At 49.1% G+C, this 7,382-nt stretch overlaps 2 protein-coding genes across 9 annotated transcripts in view; one reads left to right on the top strand and one right to left on the bottom strand.

Annotated features, from left to right (window-relative positions):
• Positions 1–2,093, bottom strand: part of CEP290 (centrosomal protein 290) — a 100,365-nt gene extending 98,272 nt beyond the window's left edge. For 4 of the 5 annotated variants that reach the window (XM_019545271.1, XM_019545273.1, XM_019545275.1 and 1 more), the window contains exon 1: positions 962–1,008. The gene's annotated coding sequence lies outside the window, so the exon portion shown is untranslated. Of the gene's footprint in view, positions 1–961; positions 1,009–2,005 lie in introns of those variants that run through there. The other variant, XM_019545272.1, reaches the window with a different exon arrangement.
• Positions 2,094–2,310: 217 nt separating this feature from the next.
• Positions 2,311–7,382, top strand: part of TMTC3 (transmembrane and tetratricopeptide repeat containing 3) — a 59,890-nt gene continuing 54,818 nt past the window's right edge. For 3 of the 4 annotated variants that reach the window (XM_019545269.1, XM_019545267.1, XM_019545270.1), the window contains exon 1: positions 2,311–2,412. The gene's annotated coding sequence lies outside the window, so the exon portion shown is untranslated. Of the gene's footprint in view, positions 2,413–2,612; positions 2,633–7,382 lie in introns of those variants that run through there. The other variant, XM_019545268.1, reaches the window with a different exon arrangement.

Raw genomic sequence — 7,382 nt, 5'->3', positions numbered from 1 at the left:
AGAGAGAGAGAGAGAGAGAGAGAGAGAGAGAGAGAGAGAAATAGTTTGAGATTAAGAACAGACCAGCATTTACCCAGGGTATGCACTTATCCAAATTTTCATTTAAACTATCAGTATTTAAGTACACAGTCCTGTTAGTGCTGTGGTATTAGCAGCCTGGAAGATGACTATCCTCCCATCATTTTAAAGACTTAAAATAGTCACTCTCAGAATTGTTATTAGAAATCATGAAAATGAGATGAGATGACAATCAAGGAAATAAATACTCCTCATCACTGTCAAAGCTTAATAGTTGGCCTTTGACAGGTGCTGCCTCTTCGCTGCACAACTAAGATATGAAGTAGAGTGGCTGAAAGATACACAGGCCTCTAAGTATTTTATGCATCTAACTCTAATGGATAAGAGTCTGTTACCATGTAAGCACATGTAAGAAGCGTCTGTTGCCATGTAAGCACATGTATCAATTATTTGCATATGGATTAAATGTATAAACCATGTAGCTTCTACTACCTGCTGTGTAATATAATTTTAATCCATGTAAATACATAATACCTGGCGCCAGAAAGGCTGGAAGGAAACAGCTGTCAAAAAGCTGCCATTAAAAGCCCTGAAACTGACCAGAGCGTGCCAGTTTCAGGGCTGCTTTTAAAAGCTTTAAAAATGTCCAGAAGCCAAGTCATTTTCAGGGCTGCTAATAGCCCTGTATAGTACTGAAAAAGACTGAGATGGGCTATTGTGTTCTTAATGAGTGCTACTTACTCTGAGTTGGGGAAGTTCACAAATCAGGAAAGGAGACAGCCTCTTTATGTTTCCAGAAAGAAAGCTATGCATTTAAACAGAGTACATTTTGATGTCTGATTTCCCAAGGAAGATGTGACAATATGCACAAATTCCCAATCTAAAAATTCTCTAAGTTAGGGTGAAACCCCAGAAGGATCCCATGCAGAACATAACAAAATACCTTTTAAAATAGGACAGGTCTGTTATTTGAGAGATATATGATTCCTGGAAAAGAAAGAGATGATAACCCTGTCAGAATAAAAAGCAGAAACAGAGCCTAGGACAACAAAAAGGCTAATGATATCAGCACAATGATCATAAGAGACATGAGACGTGCTGACCTGGAACCCCAGCCCTTACTGTTCTGACAGACGAAGAGCCCATAAAACCTTCACGTGTTTAACAGCTAAGAGGCATCCAGGAACCTAAGCACAGAATCATCTCCCCTTCACCTAGCACCCATCTGGGACAGCACCTGAACCACACAGCACCCTGCTGGAGAAGAAATCAATGCATTTATTATTATTATTAATATATTTTGTGTTCCAGATCGAATCAGCCAAATCAGTTCAAAATCATATTGACTGACCTGAAGTCAATTGCTCCAAAAACCGTATCGATGGAGCAGGCAGAATTCAATCGTTCTAAACACTACATATCGTTACAATCAGCGAGCATCCTCCACCCCAAGCTCTCACCCTGGGACTTCACATCCTCCCAAATCCACTGGCAGGTGTCCTAGTTGCAGGCCCAGGCCCTTAGGTCTTGGTATTCGGATGCCTGCAGATGCTACAGCCAAGCATCCTTCCTCTCAGGCTCTTTAGTCTCAGATTTCAGATACTTCCCAGACCTAGTGTTAGTGCGTAGTTTAAGTGAGAACTGCCCTGACAGGAAAAAATGGATTTTCCCACCCACCCTCCTCGCCCCTGCACCGGCCCGTGGCCTCTACACGGAGGGAGAAAGACCCCGCAGGCCCGGGAGGCGAGACGAGCTCTATCGCTGCCCATGTCTTGAAGCCGAAGAGCCCCAGAGGTGCAGTCAGGCGACTCCTCCGCCCTTGCAGCAGCGGGCCCCGGGCAAATCGAGCACCCGCGGCCGGGGCCCCCCGAAACTGGCCGCGCCCACACGCATCCTCCTGCCCCTCCGCGCGCTGGGAACCCCCCAGAAGAGTAACACTCTCCCCCTGCCCAGCAGCACCCGTGGGACGCCCCGGCACGGCCCTCACTTGCAGCAGCGGGCACTATGGAAGGCGGCAGCCGCTGCTAGGCGACGCCATTCACCACCCCCGCCGCTTCCGAGCCCCGGATGGACTCTCGGCCGAGGCCAACCTCTTGCGCCTACAAGCCCCAGGGTGCACCGCAGCGCCGGGCTCGGAACGGGAGGCGCCGCTCGCTGGGGGCCGCGGCACCGCGGACGAAACGAGAGAACTACCACTCCCAGCGTGTCCCGCGACCAGCCGGCAACTACGATTCAGGTTGCGCACTACTCCCGGCATCCTCCCCGGCCGGTGGGGAGGGAGACGCCGCGCACGCGCATTGTAGAAGGGAGTCACCGCCTCAGACTCAGCGGCAGCGGTGGGGACGGGGATATGGGGCCGCGCGGCTGGGAGGCAGCGTCAACCTGCGGCGCCAGGTTTGGAGAGACCCAGCCGGGGCGGGGCGGGGGCGCTGAGCTCGTCTCCGGGCTGGTGCTGCCTGCGCTGCTCCCAGGAGCTGAGGCGGGCTGGGACCGGCCCCTCCCTCGGGGCGGGGTTGGGATGCGGTGCCTCGGGACGGGCGGCCGGGGCCGGGGGCGCCTTCGACAGGAGTGCGATGCCCAGGCGGAAGTGCCCGGGGCCGCGGCGAGGCGCAGGGTGAGCAGAGGCGGAGCAACGAGCTGTCAAAAAGCGCGAGGTCCCCCGCGTGAGGCCCGGAGCTGCTGGGTGCCCTCCTGGCTTCCTCTGAAGCCCCTGGCGCTTGGCGTCGCCTGCCGGACTGATGAGACGTCTAGCACAGCAGCCCCTGCCTCATAGCAAGGGTGCGAAGCTGCCTGTACGTGTGGGCGCCTCTTGGGGCCTGGCGGCCACAGTCGGTGCCTGTAGGGCCCCAGGTCTGTCCTTGCACCAGGGATGGTCAGAGCGGCTTTGGGTTCAATGCCACACAAAAGCTAAACGCCTTTGAGCAGTGGGGCAGACCACAGGAGACAAAGGGGTATAAAGCCCACCTGGTCCGCCTCCTATGGAACAAATTTGGTTACCAGTCTGAGAAGCTTTTCAAATCTCCAGTGAGAAGTTGAAAACTGTGCGGAGGTGGGCATTACAATATCAGGGTGGAAACACTCAGCTCTGTGGTTTTCGGGGAGTCACAGCACACTGATTTCACAGAAGTGCGAGAAAACACCGAGGAAGAAATATGTCTAATGTAGCAATGTTTAAAGTAGGGCTGTATGTAAATGATTAAACAACAATTATATTTATACCGTTTACTGTTTAGAAACCTAGCAGGAGCACCCCGGCCTATGCCCCTTGTGTCTTCAGCATGCACGCAGCACTGCGTGGGCCCCAGCCACTGGCAGGGAGCTGTGGGCAGGGGAGTTAATGTGGCTGAGCCATTTGGGGGTGCAGCCCACCTGTGGAGCTGTGGCTTCTTCTCACCATTGTGGGCTGGGGCTGTGGACCTCTCCTGTGCCCAGATCCTGCCACAACAGGGAAGGAGGGAGGTGTTGGGTCCCCCCACAGGGGTCAGGCAGGGCATTTCCATCCCTGTGATGGGTTTGCCACCCCTTCGCCTCCAGCAACAAGGTTCAGGTAGGGTGACGGGGTCCCTGTGCCCTCTGCCGCACTTATGCCACTGTGGCCTGGACCTGAAAGGGCTGCTAAGGGGTCATTGCTGGCCCCTCGCATGGTAAGCACAGCCTCATGGCATTCTTGAGGAGCAGCAGGGATCCCAGAGGGAGTGTTAGGGCTGAAACAGCAGCCTCCTAGCCTGGAGCTCAGAAATGCCATGGGGCTATGATCACTGCTCAAGGAACTAGCCTCAATCCCCTCTCCAACCTGGCGCTGCCTGCTACAGCTGCCATGGTGCCTCTTTAGGCCATGTCAGCTGCATGCTCAGCCCTGCCTTGGGGCTGGGTCAGGCCCCAGGTAGCCCCATGGCCACAGACAAGAAGGGGAAGGGCATAGCACACCTGGCAGAGACCACCCAACTGGAACTGGACCTCATCTTCCCCCAGGACAAGCTGGAAAGGGCTTGACCCAGCAGTACAGAGGAGACTGGGACCAAGGTGGGACAAGCATGGCGGGATGCTCAGGGAACCTGTTACCCTTCCTGGGCCCTGCTGCTGTAAGGTTTCTGGGAAGACCCTCCATGGAACTAGGAGTCTTGCTGCTGTGATGGGAAGGCTCCCCTGTGGAGGAGCCCAGCACCTTCTGCTGTCCCTTCCTCCCTGTGGCATGAGGATCTGGACAGAGAAATCTGCAGCCTCAGCCCTTGAGGGCAAGGGGAACCTGTGGTTCTGCAGCTGGGCAGCACCCCCTAGTGGTTCAGCTACACCTGCTGCCCCCAACCCATGGCTTCCTGCCAAAGGTTACTACACTTGGGTTAACTGTTTAATCGATATAATTTGAGGAGGTTAAATGGATAACTTTTAAAACAATATTTACGTTTACATCCCTAATTTAAAGGCTGTGTTTCTCTCAGCTGTTCGGCCTATCCCACAGATGACCCTACCTGTTACTATCATCTGAGGTAATCTTTTTGGGTAATGCAGATTAGCTGTTCTGCTACTTGAGGGTCTGGTCCTGTAATAGCACCTGTATAAGACAGGGAGATAAGAGAACTTTATGTGTGTTTGCTGTTCATTATGGAATTAAATTCAAAGTAAATACTCTGGAGTAATTGTATTATGTGTCTGAAGCTTTACCCTTCTGTTACTTTTCTTAGCGCAACATTTTAGTTGAGTAAAATGTGAAGATGATGATGAAGGTTTTTCTGGAGCATTTCTAGGTAAAGAAAGAAAGAAGGTTAAGACAGGGTGGCACTTTGTTACACTGTAAAAAAGCTGTATAACTGGTAGCCTGCAGGCTGCATGTGGCACATGAGGTGTTAACATGCAGGTTGCATGCTTCTGTCCAGCCAAGGCTTCCTACTGCTCTCCAACCCTATTGCTCCTTCTGCACTGGCTGCCAGGGTCTCTGGGCTCTCTCTCCCTCCTCCAGCTTCCACTTCCTGTTCCTGGTCCTTTGGGCAGGGTTGCACAGCAAGAGGAGATAATGGTACCCATGCTGTGCACATAGCAAGGGGGAGGGAGCTCTTGGCTGTCTGTGCTGCATCCTAGGCTGTCTTCTCATTGTGTGTGGAGGGAGGGGTGGAAAGGGTGCTGCCTGCATGGTGGGATCTGGCTTGCATGCTTTGTAGGAATGGGCTGCCTGTGTGGTGTGCATGACAAGAAGCTGAGAGTGCTGTGTGCAGCAGTGGGGAGGGAGGAGTCAGGTCTGTCCAGAAATTGGACAGCCCTAGTCTTTAAAGTGCCACCTTGCCTTGCCTTCTGCCAAACTCCAAGCTACCTGGGCCATCTCTAGAGAAAGAAAGATGTGCTAGGGACAGACTCCTCCCCTCCCACTTCCTGCAATTTCTGAGAAGGTGGTCACCTTCGCGCACGCTTCTCTGGAGCTATTACTCAGCAATAGAATATTGTCTGTCTCCTTTGACAGCTGGGTCTTTGTCAAAGGATTTCTTATCCCGTGCGAGCAGATGTAGCTAGGTAAGGAGAGAGGCCGTGCTGCTGTGCCCCCTCTTTGGATGCTCCAGAAATGATCTCATCTTCCATGCTAGTCTCAGAAAGGGATCCAAATATGGGTTGCTCATTGAAGTTGTTTGAAGTTGTAACTGCGGGTGATAGTGATTCTTGGAAGAAGATAGATCTGGAGGTATTCTGGGCAGGGAGGGAGAGCAAATAATACATTCAGTTTGTTATTCACAGTTTGATTTCTGGCTTCAGATAGTGGACTAGTGACATTATTTCTTGCAGCTTTTACCTAAGGAGGGTGATCTGGAGAGTAGGAGAGTTTGACAGATAGGAGATCCTGAACAAAGGCAGGTACTTGAAGTAATGGGTGTGTCACCTCTGGCAAGCTACTGCTTGTATTAGTGCAGTACTTCCATGTGTGTGCTCTGTCGCTTCAGCCTGCAGTGGTTGGAACAAACATGTTTATCCCTACAAAATCCAAAACGATGCACTTCTCCTTTGCCTTTTCCTCTTGAATCATTCTTGTGTGCGTTCACAAAATGTATGTTATTTCACTTAGTTAAGGGTAAACAGTTGTTACTACAGTAGATTTCCTCAGGGTAGATGGGACATGGCTGTGCCGACTTGTTCAAGGTGTGCCCCTACACCCACTTGGAGCAGTACTGTAGGTCTACATTTGTAGTTTATCTGCTCATTTGTATGTTGGTTGTTTTCAGAAATACAAAACTCTAGAACTCTTGGTTCAGAGATAATACCTTTTATTAGACCAACTAAGAAATCACAAAAAAAATGTATTTTTCTACAAGCTTTCGGGCACATGCACCTTTCCTCAGGGTTAGAGAATATTGAAGATGGTAAAAATTCCCCATAGGAGAAAATAAACTTCATTTTTGCACAGCGGAAGCTGAAGGTGGAAGTCTGTTCATCTGGGTTCATGAAAGTGTTGGTTGTTTTTAGTGTTTTTCAAGTGAATACTTTATTCTTATGCAAATAAAATGCTTTAGTTACAGGTTGGTTAATTACTATGAGATAACACACTAAGCTTCTAAGATTTACATAAAAATTACAGTTCATATTGTACAGTAATGCATGATTCAACAAAGTTACTTTAGGTCCCCACCACTTACAGAGTCATCTGCAGGGAATGGTATTCTTCAGCTATACAATCTGCTTGTAACACAGTGATAATACCTTATGTGATGAGCTTATTTTACTAACAATGGTTACTTAACAAAAGTGGGGAATTGAGCTGCCCACAGATTATCAAAATAATAATAAAAGTCCATCTCTGTAGGATTCATTACAAGAAACTGCTGAGGTTGAGGGAGTTCAACTTTTTGCAGCATTTAACTTATTGATGCTGGTTTATTATTAATGTTTTCAGTTGAAAGCTTTTGAAAGAAATCAAAAGATTAGAAAGTATTGGAGCTGTTGAATATTGATGAAATGCTAATTTTGTGTAATATTTTTCAAAAGTATAGCATTAGCATGAGAATTGCTCCAGTCTGAAACTTGCAATTAGAGTGTCTGGATGGAATTTTAATGGAGATCTGTATTTTTATCATGTTCCCCAAAAGTTTTGAAGAAGGCAAAATAAATGCTACAGGTTTTCACCCGTGGAAAAAGGTCAGTGGTAAAGCCAGAAGATAAACCTTTCTTTTCCAGTGCCCTGTTACTATTATGGCATGAAAGACATCATAAAAGAATTTATAAAATTTACTTTGTATAGAGAGATTTCTTTGTAACATGGTGTTTATTGGATCATTAACTTTTCTTAATATACTTCTCTATCCAGTTTTGGGCTCCACAATTCAAAAAGGATGTGGAGAAGCTTGAGAGAGTCCAGAGGAGAGCCACGCGCATGATCAGAGGTCAGG

Source organism: Crocodylus porosus, unplaced genomic scaffold (assembly GCF_001723895.1).
Source record: "Crocodylus porosus isolate Cpor-Errol unplaced genomic scaffold, CroPor_comp1, whole genome shotgun sequence".
Lineage (NCBI taxonomy): Eukaryota > Metazoa > Chordata > Crocodylia > Crocodylidae > Crocodylus > Crocodylus porosus.
Note: the sequence above shows the minus strand (reverse complement) of the source record. Positions and strands in the feature narration are given on the sequence as shown.